Genomic DNA, 13,784 nt, shown 5'->3' with positions numbered 1-13,784 from the left:
ATTTATCAATGTTGAGCCGGGTGAGTACAGGAGCCAAGGCAAAAGGAGATTAAAGCTTGGAGAATGCTTCTCCAGCCGCTGGAGGCCATAGCTTTGGATTGGCATGTTTCCTTGTCAGTGCCACAATGGGACACACAAGGGAGATGAAATGCGGAATGAACTGCCCTTAGTTATTATCGAAGCCCAGAAATCTTTGGATAGCCCGAAGTCCTCCTCGATGATGCCACTGAAGTACTGCAGACAGTTTGGCAGGATCCATCTGTAATCCCTTATCTGAGATCATGTATCCGAGGAACGGCAGAGTCTTCTGGTGAAACTGGTACTTCTCGAGTTTAGCATATAAATGGTTAGCCCTGAGTACTTGTCGCAGGGTAGGTCGGAAGTGAACACAAAGACATAATCCGAGTAGACAATGACACAAGTGTACAGTAGGTTTCTACAGATGTCATTGACAAATTATTGAAAAACTGCAGGCACAGTCCAAAGGGCATGACCAGATACTCAAAGTGGCCCTCCTGAGCATTAAAAGCAGTTTTCCACTCACCCTCCTCACGGATACAGATAAGGTTATATGCCGCCCTGAAGGTCCAATTCAGAAAAGACCTCGGCTCCACGGAGGCGATCAAAGAGTTTCGTGATCAGAGATAGTGGGTACCAATTTTTTCACTATAACCTTATTAATACCACAGTAATCAATACAGTGGTGGATAGAACCATCTTTCTTGGCTACAAATAAGAAACCTGCATTGGCAGGAGAAGAAGACTTGCGAATGAACCCTCTCTGCAGATTTTCCTCGATGTAGGCCAACATCTCTCAGACACAGACCCCACCCTTTAGAGGAGATATGCCTGGCAGCAGGTCAATAGGTCAGTCGTAGGGAAGTGTCTGCTTGCTTCTCCAAGAAGACATCAGCAAAGTCTACATATTAAGCTGGGAGGCTTGGAAGTCTCCGTAGAAGGCAAAGGGGTCACAGGATGAAGTGCCACCAGACATCGAGACTGGCATTCTGATCCCCAATGAAGAACTTCCCCGGTCTGCAAGTTGAGGACAGGTGCATGGTGCTGTAACCATGGAAGACCCAGAAGAAGAGACAACGTGGAACCGGGTACCACGTAAAATGAAAGTCTCTCTTTATGAAATGCCCCTACTTGCAGATAAAGAGGCTCAGTGCGATACTGGACCGGGTTCTAGAGAATCTTCCCACAGACGAGATGACAGCAGTTTCTCGAGACGGACCACAGGACGATCATACTGATGGACCAAGGCAGCATCTATGAAGTTTCCTGCAGAGCCGGAAACAAGGAAGGCAGAGACTTGAAACTGATTACCTGTCCCAGAGCTGAGTAGGACAGGTTCAATGTGCAAGGACCAATGGGTGATAAAGCCCCTGCACAACTTGGATTACATCATACTTGGATAGCATGGAGAGTCTCAGCCTAGGTTCAGCAGAAGGTATAACCAACTGGAGTAGCAGGAGGAGCCGCAGGAACTTGACCCTGCTGCTGAGTAGCCATCAATTGCTGCCACAAAGCGGTGACTTGTCCGAGGTGCTGACCTTGTACGGCAATCAGCTGGGACTGCTGGATCCCAATGGTAGTAAGATCAGCCAGTTCAAGTAGTGGAACCTTGGCGGGATCCATGGCCAGATCTTACTATCAGGCTCAGGGGTAGTGGACCCTCCGTACCACCGCAGACGATGACGTAAGCCGACACCTGGGAGTGGAGACGGATGACGTTACCCGGTTTTCATCAGTGCCTGCAGCAAAGCAGGTTGGACTTGTTGCGGCATTGTACTATGTAGCACAGGATCAGAGTCGGAAACCTAGCGGAAGAATTACATGACTATTTGTAATATATTTTTCCTGCACTGTTTAAAAACATGGATTATCTAAATTAGGAGGATGGATTTTAGTGATCATGTGTCCATTTTTTTTATGTATATATATACATTGCTCACAATTGTCACTTGGTTTGAAAAAGGCCTTGTTGAGCCGAAACTTTGAATCATTACAAACCGGATTGCTGCTCTTTTTCTGTTTGCATATAAGTGGCTATAGCTTTGGAACACTTTAACATATCCAGGGGATTTTGAGATTGTTGTCTCATGACACATTGGGGCATATTTACTTACCCGGTCCTGTCGCGATCCCCGAGGTGCACTGTCCGACGCCAATGAAATCCGGCGCGATTCACTAAGATAGCTCAGATCCGCCGGAGTTCACCTTCTTTTTCCCATGGTATGTGAGTGGATGTCTTGCGACACAATTTGAATTTTACATCCTGCGCTTAGTCCGAATCAGTCAGGTTGTCCGATGGCCACAACCCCCGATTTGTGTCACATGAAAGTCGTCGCGATTGTGCCAAAATCCAATCGCGTGCGCCAAAAACCCCTGTTAAACGGGGCGCAAATCGGAAATAGTCAGGAAACCAGACAGAAATGCGGTGTGCGGACCCTTAGTAAATGTGCCCCATTGTACTTAAAGTGTAACCGTCATTTCAAAAAACTTTTGATATGTTGTAGGGCAGGTAATTTTAAGCCCTATTGCAATTGGATTAGTTACCTGAATCTTGCTGCTTCCTCTTGTATTCTGCAGACTTACCCTAGATCTCAGCAATCTCACATATGTCTGTTACTATGGACATTCAGTCTTCAGAAAGAAGCTGAGACTACGGAGGAAGAGACACGCCCCCATCCCCCTCCCTGCACACAGTTGATTACCTCATGTCTCCCTGCACACAGCTGATTACCTCATGTCTCACTGCACACAGCTGATTACCTACACTTGTGTATAAACACATAATCCTCACAGACACAAGCTGCAGCCCCCCTCCCCCCATCACCTCACACAAGGAAGTGGCAGGAGACACTCCCCAAGTCTCCAAGCTGCCCCATCATGTGCTGTGCCCTCATGTGCTGTCCCCTCATGTGTTGTGCTGGCGTATTACAAAGATAGATAGATAGATAGATAGATAGATAGATAGATAGATATGAGATAGATAGATATGGGATAAATAGATAGGATATACATAGATGGATATTAGATAGATAGATAGGATATAGATAGGACAGAATTATGTATTTTAGTTTTTTTTTGCTCAGAATGACAGTTACACTTTAAATTAGTTCAAAAATTTGGATTATATCTTTTGTGTTTAGTCATGAAAAAAAAAATTTTTGCAAAAATTGTGAAATTTTTTTTTTCTAAATTCTCTAAGCCGCTGATTAGTGTTATGAGGCTTAGAATTTGTGTGCCATTTTTCACATTTTTTGGTAATCTCCAAACACCCTATTTAGATGGACCTGCTCAATTTTCAATTGACTGTGAGAGGCCTAAATAATAGCTTGCCTTGTAAATTACCACTTATAGAAACTACACCCCTCAACGTATAAAAAAGCATTGCGTTCAGGGAAGAAATTCTCCAGATGCACAGTTCTATCGCATCTTGTGCACATGATCTTAGGCTGCTTTCATTATATGTGTTTGTATTGTGTTTTAAAACACACCTCAAAATACATTTGCAATTTTGCCATGATTAACCCCTTAAGGACGCAGCCATTTTGCAGGTTAAGGCTCAGCCCGATTTTTTGGATTCTGACCTGCGTCGCTTTATATGGTTATAACTTTTGAACACTGTTACTTATCAAAACGATTCTGAGATTGTTTTTTCCCCACATGTTGTACTTCATTTTAGTGGTAAATTTTGGCTGATAAGTTTTGCGTTTATTTACAAAAAAAAAGAAAATATGATAAATTTTTTGAAAAATTTGCCATTTTCGAAATTCAAAATCATTGCGTTTCCAGGCAGATAGATTTACCACCTAAATAAGTTGCTGAATAACATTTCCCCTTTGTCTACTTTACATTTTCATAATTTTTGATATGTCTGGATAATTTATTTTGATGTCACGCGGCTTACAAAAAGAATATCGCTTTTCCGGATTTTCAGAATTGACTATTTTGGGGATAAATACAGTTTGGAATGAAATTTTACATATTTAGCATCAAAACCCCCTATATAACCAACCCATTTTCAAATCTGCACCCCTCAAGCTATCAGAAACCGCTTTTACGAAGATTGTTAACCCCTTGAGATCTTCATAGTAATTGAATCAAAATGGAGGTGAAATTTAGAATGGTCAAATTGTTCCCCTATACGTTCATTTAGCACTAAAATTTACACATTTCCAAAATATAAAAAGAGAAAACCCACCATACAATTTGTTCTGCAATTTCTCCTGAGTACAAAGACCCCCCACATGTGGCCGTTACTTGTTTTATGGGCGCACAGCGAGACGCAGAAGGGAAGGAGCGCCCTGCAGCTGCCAGGATTTTAGTTTCCTCATTGGCCCCTTTTGAAGGCTATAAAATTTTCGCTTTTGCGTTATTGGGGCCATGTGATGCCATTTTTTTTGCGGGATGAGATGCTTTTTCCATTGTTACCATTTTGGGGTTGGTATCACCTATTGTTGAAAATTTAGGAACTTTTTTTGAGGGCAGGAGTAGAAAAGCATCAATTCTGTACTGGATTTTTTACTCTTTTTTTTTTGGTGTTCACCGTATAGACTAATAATCATGTTATCTTTATTCTATGGGTTGATACGATTACGGGGATACCAGACTTGAATATATTTTCTTACGTTTTACTAAATTTGTCAAACAAAACCCTAATGTGGGGAAAAATCTATCATTTATGTATTGCCGTCTTCCAAGTGGCATAACATTGTTACTTTTTTGGCTACGGAGCTGGTTGATGGCTTGTTTTTTGCGGGACATGTTGTACTTTGCACCAGTATCATGTCGGAGTACACATGGTTTTTTGATCGCATTTTATAGCATTTTTTGTGGGATTGAATAGCTAAAAATCATAATTTTTGGAAGGTTTATAGCAGTTTTTTTTTACGGCGTTTATCGTGGGGGTTCAATAATGATTTACTTTTATTCTACGGGTTGTTACGGACGCGGTGATACTATATATGTGGGGTTTGTGTTATGATTTAGACTTTTTTTTGAGTTATATGTCTCTTTATATGTTTTGGGGGTTTTGGGCATTTTTAGTGATTTATTACTTTATTTTTTTATTGAATAACATTTTTTTTTTTACTTTTTCACTTTTATACCATGGGACATGAAGAAGCAATCTTCTGATTGCTTGTTCATGATAATATTCTGCAATACTCATGTATTGCAGAGTATTATCAGTGTCAGCCTATGCACTTGCATAGGCTGGCACTGTGCCAGTAAGATGACGTCACAGACGCCATCTTACTGGCAATTCTTGCAGGTAACTCTGGGGTCCAGATCGGACCCCAGAGTTACTATAGCAACGATCGGCGCCCCCCGAAAACGGTTCGGGGGGGCCGATCGTGGGGGAAAGACCCCCCAGAGACATGTTAGATGCCGCGGTCGCGCTGACCGCGGCATTTAACGGGTTAAGCACCCGCGATCGGAGTCAACTCCGATCGCGGGTGTTACACTGGGGTGCCGGCTATTAGTTACAGCCGGCACCCCGTGTTTCCCGATGCCGGTTCGGCTCAGATCTTGAGCCAAACCGGCATCAGCTCAGCGTCCGATATATCGGACGCTGAGCGCTAACTCACTGAGCTCAGCGTCCGATATATCGGACGCTGAGCGTTAAGAGGTTAATAGTGATGTGTTTTGTGATTCATTTTGCCTCATGATTTGAAATACCTTTTAAGAACGCAATTAAAATGCATTTTCTAAACATTGGGGGTCATTTACTAAGGGCCCGATTCGCGTTTTCCCGACGTGTTACCCGAATATTTCCGATTTGCGCCGATTTTCCCTGAATTGCCCCAAGATTTTGGCGCACGCGATCCGTTTGTGGCGCATCGGCGCTGGCATGCACGCGATGGAAATCGTGGGGCGTGGCCGAATGGTAACCCGATGGATTCGGAAAAACCGCCGCATTTAAAAATAAAAAATTTGTCGCACGGGCAATAGTCACATGCACCACGATGAACTCTGGGGCACCTCGGTGGACTTCGGCGCAGCAGCGCCACCTGGTGGACATCGGGCGCAGCACCTTCATGAATCGCCGGAAGGCCCGAACGCTCGTCAGAGAAGCCGCCGCTGGAACGCGAATGGACCGGGTAAGTAAATGTGCCCCATTGTGTGAGTATATACAGGTAAAATTTGCAGGTAGCAGTAGCTTGGCCACCAGAAACTATTTCACTGGTGGGTCTTTGGCACCACAGTCTGACCCTAAGGTTATGATACTGATTGAGTAGATACTGCCTTAAATATCTCAGTCACCTACTGCATGTCACCAGTGCTCCTTTGTGCCTAGTGCCTCTGAGAAAGCTATTCTATGCGATTAGCTGTGTTTCCGAATTCCTGTTGTGACCCTGGTTCCGTTATTGACGCTGATCCGGTGCTACCTGTCCTGACCTTCCGCTACGTCCCCGACTCCAATCCTGTGCTGCCTGTCTTGATATCCTGCCTGTCTCTGACCACAAGTTTGCCTTATGATTCCGTACTTTTCCTTGGTCGAAATAATAAAATGTTTAGGAGAGTGCCCCTTTAATGTAATGTCTAGCAGAGTGCCCCCATTAATATAATGTCCAGCAGAGGGCCCCCATTAATATAATGTCTAGCAGAGTGCCTCCATTAATATAATATCCAGCAGAGTCCCCCCATTAATATAATGTCTAGAAGAGTGCCCCCATTAGTATAATGTCTAGAAAAGTGCTCCCGTTAATATAATGTCCAGCAGAGTACCCCCATTAATATAATATCCAGCAGAGTCCCCCCATTAATATAATGTCTAGCAGAGTGCCTCCATTTATATAATATCCAGCAGAGTCCCCCCATTAATATAATGTCTAGAGGAGTGCCCCCATTAGTATAATGTCTAGAACAGTGCTCCCGTTAATATAATGTCCAGCAGAGTACCCCCATTAAAGTAATGTCCAGCAGAGGGCCACCATTAAAGTAATGTCCATCAGAGGGCCCCGATTAATGTAATGTCCAGCAGAGTGCCCCCATTAATGTAATGTCCAGCAGTGTGGCCCCTTAAAATAGTAACCTTAGTACTCTCCCTCCGTACTCTTCACCCCACAGTAACTCTTTGGGTCCCTGGCTGGTCTGGCAAATACACCTCTATGTGAAAGCAGGCAGCGAAACTGCAGCATCATAGTTTCTGTGCATCTGCTAATATTGTGCTGAAAATCTCAGCATAAACTTGAGTATAAAAGGTAAGCTATCTGTTTTATATATGCAGGGATTGTAAATCATGTATTTTCATGTAAAATATAGACTTAAAATGAACAGGGACTGTCTTGTCGTATTCCCTGAATATTCAAAGTACACATTTAGTTCTGTTATTTTTTGAATAAATTCTGGTTTATAGAGATTTTTCAATTCACAACTGGAAGAAATTCATCTACTTTTGGAGTGCAACGAATTTCATGCTCTCTTACCCTACTGAGATTTTGTATGCATACATAAGACATTTTATTCAGATTCTTAAGCTTGGCAAGATTGTGACTTGTGAATGAAATTTTGATCAAAAGAGACTATACATGAGAAATGATTATTCCAGAGGTAAATTTACCTTATAATACACAATATAGTACATAGGCTTATAAGAGGGTGATGTGATTACAAATCTGTCTCTTACCTACAGATGTGTCCTTATTTACCTTTCCTCTTGGCTTAAGGTATTAAAATTAGTTCTACCATATACTGCAATACAGCTGTCTGAAGTGCCATTTTTTTCCCATTTAGCAACACATAAAATGTTGAATTAAATTTGATTAAAAATTCATACAGTCCCTAAAATGGTAGCAATTATAGCAACATCTCACCCTACACGTCATCTACACTGAAGTATGAAGAAATTGTGTAAAAGCAAAAGGTTTTAATTTTAATTGGTATTCTTTTGATCCCAACAACACAAAGAAAAAAGCGCACAGTAAAAGCTGTATAAACAGAGCCCACAAGTAAATTTTTTTACACAGCAGGGAATATTAAATACTGTCACTAGAAAGTACAATTAGTTACACAGAAAGCAAGCCCTCACACAAAAATTTAAAATATGAATATTTTGACAACATTATATTAATCAAAAGTGCAAAGTAAACTTTGTATTATACATTATAAAAGAAAATATCATTTTGAAGGATACATTTCACCCAGGAAGATAGCCCCCAACAAAGCACATGTTCAAAATACCCTCCTTAGCCCTTTAAGGCCTTATGTTTTATAGATATTTTATAATTCAATCTGATACATCCAGTGCATGCATAGATGAGGTATTCCAGGCACTCCCCTCTCCCCTTCTGCCTATGTTCCCCTTCACAGTCCTTTGTTTTGAAGTCAAACTACAGCAGGCGGCGCATGCATAGCAGTAGTGTGAGGTACTGCTGCAACAGCGCCACCCACCGCGGTATGATTTCAAAGTGTCTCCTGTAAGTTTACCTCCCCAGCATCCAGTGGGTACCTCTTTATACTGCTGCTTCCAATTTGAGGGGAGTGAAGGGGTGGAGAAACACAGGAGGAGAGGGGGTTTCTGGAGTTCCTCCTCTTTGCATATATCGGTTCGCTGCGGGAATGGTCTGTCAATTGGACCCATAGTAGTGAATTAGTAGTGTCAGAGGTATGAGATTAAATTATAAAAGATTTATAAAACATAAGGACACATGTTGAATATGGTTACAAAGGGGCTAAGGAGGCTATTTAAAAATGTGCTTTATTGTGGGCTATCTTTATGGGAAAATTTAATTTTCTGCATTTCCATTTTTCCCTCTCCATATTTAAAAATTCACTTTAAATTTAAAGACATGAATTTAAAAACCCACTGGCGATGGTCCTCTCACCACCTTCTACCTCTCCTTTCCGCCCCTGTCTCTCTAATCATGGATAGCTGTGTGTCTCTCTGGTAGGTCATTGCAGTAGCCTCCGCTGATTGACCAGCAGGCACAGGGTCTCCAATGGGTCCAGGTGCATGACGGATGTTGGTGGGGGACACGTGCAGAAGGCCTCCACAGCTGCTCCGCTCACTTACAGCACATGGTCCAGTGTCTCAATGCCTAAAGAAGTGGCGGCATGATAGGGAGCCAGCAGGACTGTCCAAATTTCCAGGAAAAGGGATGGGGAGAGGGGTTAAAAGGGGAAGGAATGCTGGAGCAAGGTGTACAGGCAGCCTACCACAGCGCCATCTTGGCTACTGTTACAGGATACAGGTATATTTTAAAACTTTGTTTTAGATTTAACTTCATTAAGAATGTTTTATTTGTTTTTTTTACATACATGAATTAAAACAGCAGTACTGCAATATGTATTACATTACCCAAGAAAGTACAGAATCGTATAACGAAGAGAGGTGTTTCCTTTATAAGGCTTATAACCATTCAATTTTAACACAATTTTGACCTAATATAGTAACAATAGATGGTACATTTGGATTCAGTCAGTGTTGCAAATTACTTTTTCTAGTAGCTGCTGCCCAAATACCAATATCCTGGAAAGCTGTCTTGATACAATCCAGTGTCAATGGTGGAAAATCAAATAATGCCCATTCTGAGCTTAAAGGAGAGGAAATGTTATACTTCTCTCCAGACCTTCCAAATGTGACAACCCCAGAAATGATGTTAGTTCTAAATTCACATCAGAACATGAGAATAAAGATTTGTTGACATTTAGCTATGATTATGGAGCATAATAATGCCATATCAGAGCTATATCCTGATGACTACTAGTTAATTACTTCAAAGTAACTTCAGGTATGTCAGACATAATGGCAGGATAGGGCCTAACTTGCTGATCAGTGGGGGGGGCTCAGTGATGAGACCCCCACAGATCACAAGAATGGGGAGGGGTTCGACGGAGGACCCCTCATAGCTCCTGGAGATGAATGCAGCAGACGGAGATCTCTGGGGGTCTCATCACTGAGACTCCAACCGATCAGCAAGTTAGGACCTATCCTGTGGATTGGTGGAAAAACTCCTTTAAATTAAATGTGACTACCCACATGAAGATATGCCTTTAACATGTGCACCTGTGCTCTGTTAATATCAGGAAGAGCAGGAGACTTTAAGGCTCTTACTTTCATAATTGCTATGGGTTCCAGTGATCAGACACTGGGATCATACACATAACTATTATCTCTTGAGTAGATTATGGGGGAGATTTATCAGTAGTTGTATGTAGTTTCTTGGCGTATAATTTTCACAAATTTTTGCGCAAATTTTTGTTTTTGTTTAGTGAGAAAACCCAACTCTGAAGAACGCAAATTTAATCAGAAAACTACACCACATAGGAACTGGTGTATGTGGGCCCATCGCTACTACACCTGGTGAATGGTAGTCAAGTATGTTGATAGTATCCCTTGAAATTCCTGAAATTTGACAGTACTCATAATGATACATTGTAGTTGGCGCTGGTATACATTGAGCATTGGAGCCTGATAACTTCAAATTAGCCACAATTCTGAGCAACTTCATACTGCTACATAAAAGCCATGTTTAGTAAATGTAGAGCATGTCTCCCTACAAAAAGACTTGAGTTATGATTTAATGACTATTGATGTTACGAACATGATGAGACTGATATTGTGCTGTTCAGAACGTGCAGGCTTGACCCGTAGCCTTGGGCAAAGCTTTTCATTCATAAGTCGTAGTGGAAAATATACAAGCACCTAAAATAAAATGACCAATTAGGAAGGTGGAGATGAGCAATCTCTCCATCTATGTACAAAGACGCGACTGCCGCAAAAATTAAAAGTGACATCACAGGATCTAAATGCATGAAATAATTAATTGTAGACTGAAGGAATAAAGATCCATAAGGAGGAATTATTAGTGTTCATGCAGTGTACATCAGGGAGCCATGTCATTGTGGCTGGTATGGGTGGGTGCACAGGGCCTTCGACTTCCAATCGGCCCATGCTCGCCCAAACCCAGGCCCCATATGAAGATCCACAAAAAGGATTAGCGAAATGTCAGAGGCACGGCCAGTATACACAGTTATGCAGCAGCACCCAGCCAGCGCCACTGACATGATTCATGTAACTGGTGCTGTCACCTGCAGCATCAAGTCGGAGAACCACTGCGCCATATTCATGTCGGGTGATGTCGTGTGAAGAGCAGGCTGTGCCTCACGCCAGGGTATCAGGAGAAGGTAAGTACATTTGTATTTTTTATTAATTCTGCACTGAAGCCCTACTGAATAAAATAGCTGGGGGGCTGAAGCTAAATATTTCTTGGGACCTGCAGCTAGATTGTTGGGGCCTGTAGCTATATACTGGGGGCCGGCTATATACTCAGGGTAATAAAATAACACATTCTCTAATTAATTGTAATTTACAAAAATACAGCATTTCACATAAATAATCTCAATCTGTCTCACAATTTTGTTTGTCCTGTGCTCCTCTCTGCAGTGCACCCCAACCCTTGAATTCCAAGATGAGCTCACACACACACACACAGACTTCCTGCCAACAAGCAACAGCATGAGTAGAGTAAATCTGCAAGCTACAGACAGATAAGATCTTTATCCAAAAGAGGGGGAGGGAGGCACAGCAAGTCTGACAGTGTATGTTATAGCTGAGATATAGCAGAGCTGAGAATGTAATTGTGTGTTCTATGCATCTTATGGATTTTATCATCTCTTTTCTCTGATCTGTCTCATATTTCTTTTTTTATGTGTCAGATACTAGTGAATGTTCAGCATTTTAATGAGAGTGTATATAAACCCGAACCCTCATAGGCTAAGCACATTTGCAGCACACAGCATCTAGTACTAGAGGGATTATATTATTATAGAGAGTCCCTACACCCCTCTAGAATTTAACAGTGACCAGCCTAGGGAGTGATAGGAGCTAAAACAACAATAAAACTGAGTAAAATTGTTAAGTAAGGGGTTAAAATGAAAATGTATGCATCTATTTAAACTAACGCGTGAAAATAATGAATATAAAACTAGTAAGGAATGAAGATAATAAGAGCAACAGTAATTAAACAAAGAAGTACTTTGCCCCAATAAAATGTATTACAAAATGTCTTGTGTTCATTTGTATAGTATGAGTGATTAAAAGTTAGTGACTATTTAAGCACCTTTTAATGGCACAAACTTTTGAATATTCTTAGCTGACCTTATCTGTTATTTGTCTGCTCCCCTCCAGCAACTTTAAGCATACACTTGATCAAGTACACATACAGTATTATAATCTGTTGCTTACAAATGAGGGTTATGTATTACTTGTGTCTAATCTTTATTCTAGCAATTGCTGCAATGCCACTGGAGTGTTATTAAGTGTGGCCAGGTTTTATTTTTTCCCCTTGCTATTGTTCAATCCTTGCTTGACATCGAATCATGACCTACCAGGGTATGACGAATGGAGTGAACTGTACCCTGTGATTACCGTTAAATTAATAATTCTACAATAAAAAGGATCATTTCTCATAAAACCACTTTGTGAACAAGAACATACATAGAAATGTTCCTAATTGTTATTATATTGCAAAATGCTCTCAAAACGAAAAGTATATATATTTACCTAGAACTTTGCACTGCCATGACACTGGCACATGATTGCATGTATGCGCTTCTGATACTGTACTTAGAACAACTATTGATAGTTAGAAATGAGCAGCGGAAGTCTCTAAAGCAGCGTATCTCTCTAGATCAAATCTAAAGGGGTTGTCCCTGCTACACATTAAAACTGACGCTGTAGCAGGCACAAGGCAATGGCTGGGAAGGGAGCGTCTGCCTTTGAATAAAAACAGAAGTAGGAGGTGTTGCAGTTGAATGTGCGCTTGTAGGAGGTGAGCATATGTTTTTTATATTGTTTGTGTGGCCCCCCTCCCCAGCCTTATATAACATTTTTTAAAGCCCGGTAAACCCCTTTATCCCTTTAATGACTGGAAAACATACCCTATCATCTCCTAACTTCTAACTGCTTTAATCGGTGCCGGCAGCCTAATTCTTCGGTTCCCCAATACGCCCCAGCGCATTGGCCGCCACTGTATTAGCTTGCCACTGTATTTGGACATCATTATGTATAACAAAACACAGAATTATTACTTACCTCACTTATGCTATTGACAAAATCTGCAGAAAAGATGGATGGACCATTGTTAGGTATTGATTATCTTTCATGGAGATGGAGCTCCTTGATTAAATCCACCTATTAAGAATGCACAATGGTATACTCTTATTATATGAAGAATAATATAGGTTTAATCAATATCTTCATGACAACTGTATAACGCCTTCTTTGCTCCTCACCGTGGATGTGGAGAAGACGTTTGACCAGGTACATTGGAGATACCTATGTTTCACATGCGAAACCTTGGACAGCAGGGTCATTTTTTGGATGCTATTTTAGCATTGCACTCAGCACCATCTGCCCATGCCTACAAATCTTGTATTCTTTCCCGCCCTTTTTAATAACAAATGGGACTAGGCATGGGTGCACCTATCTCCAATAATCTTTGCCTAAATGATGGAGCCTCTTGCTCAAGCAATACAACTCTCCTCACTTATAAAGGGTGTGGAAATCGGAGGTAGGGACCACCACATTGGGTTATTCGCAGATGATGTCATACTTTTTAGATCCTTAGATCCTTTTTAGATCCAATCCCTAGCAGTAGTATCAAAACTTATAGAAGAACTTAGTGCCTCTAAATATCTAATCCTTGACATGGGAATCCCACAGGCAATGCATAACCAATTGGAAGATCGTTACCACTTTAAATGGGCTTTGGGCGGAGTCCCTTTATCTAGACATCTCCCTTCCATTCCTGTCTAGCAATTTAATA

This window comes from Engystomops pustulosus, chromosome 1, assembly GCF_040894005.1.
Source record: "Engystomops pustulosus chromosome 1, aEngPut4.maternal, whole genome shotgun sequence".
Lineage (NCBI taxonomy): Eukaryota > Metazoa > Chordata > Amphibia > Anura > Leptodactylidae > Engystomops > Engystomops pustulosus.
The sequence above is the reverse complement of the archived record's forward strand: the minus strand, read 5'-3'. Positions refer to the sequence as shown.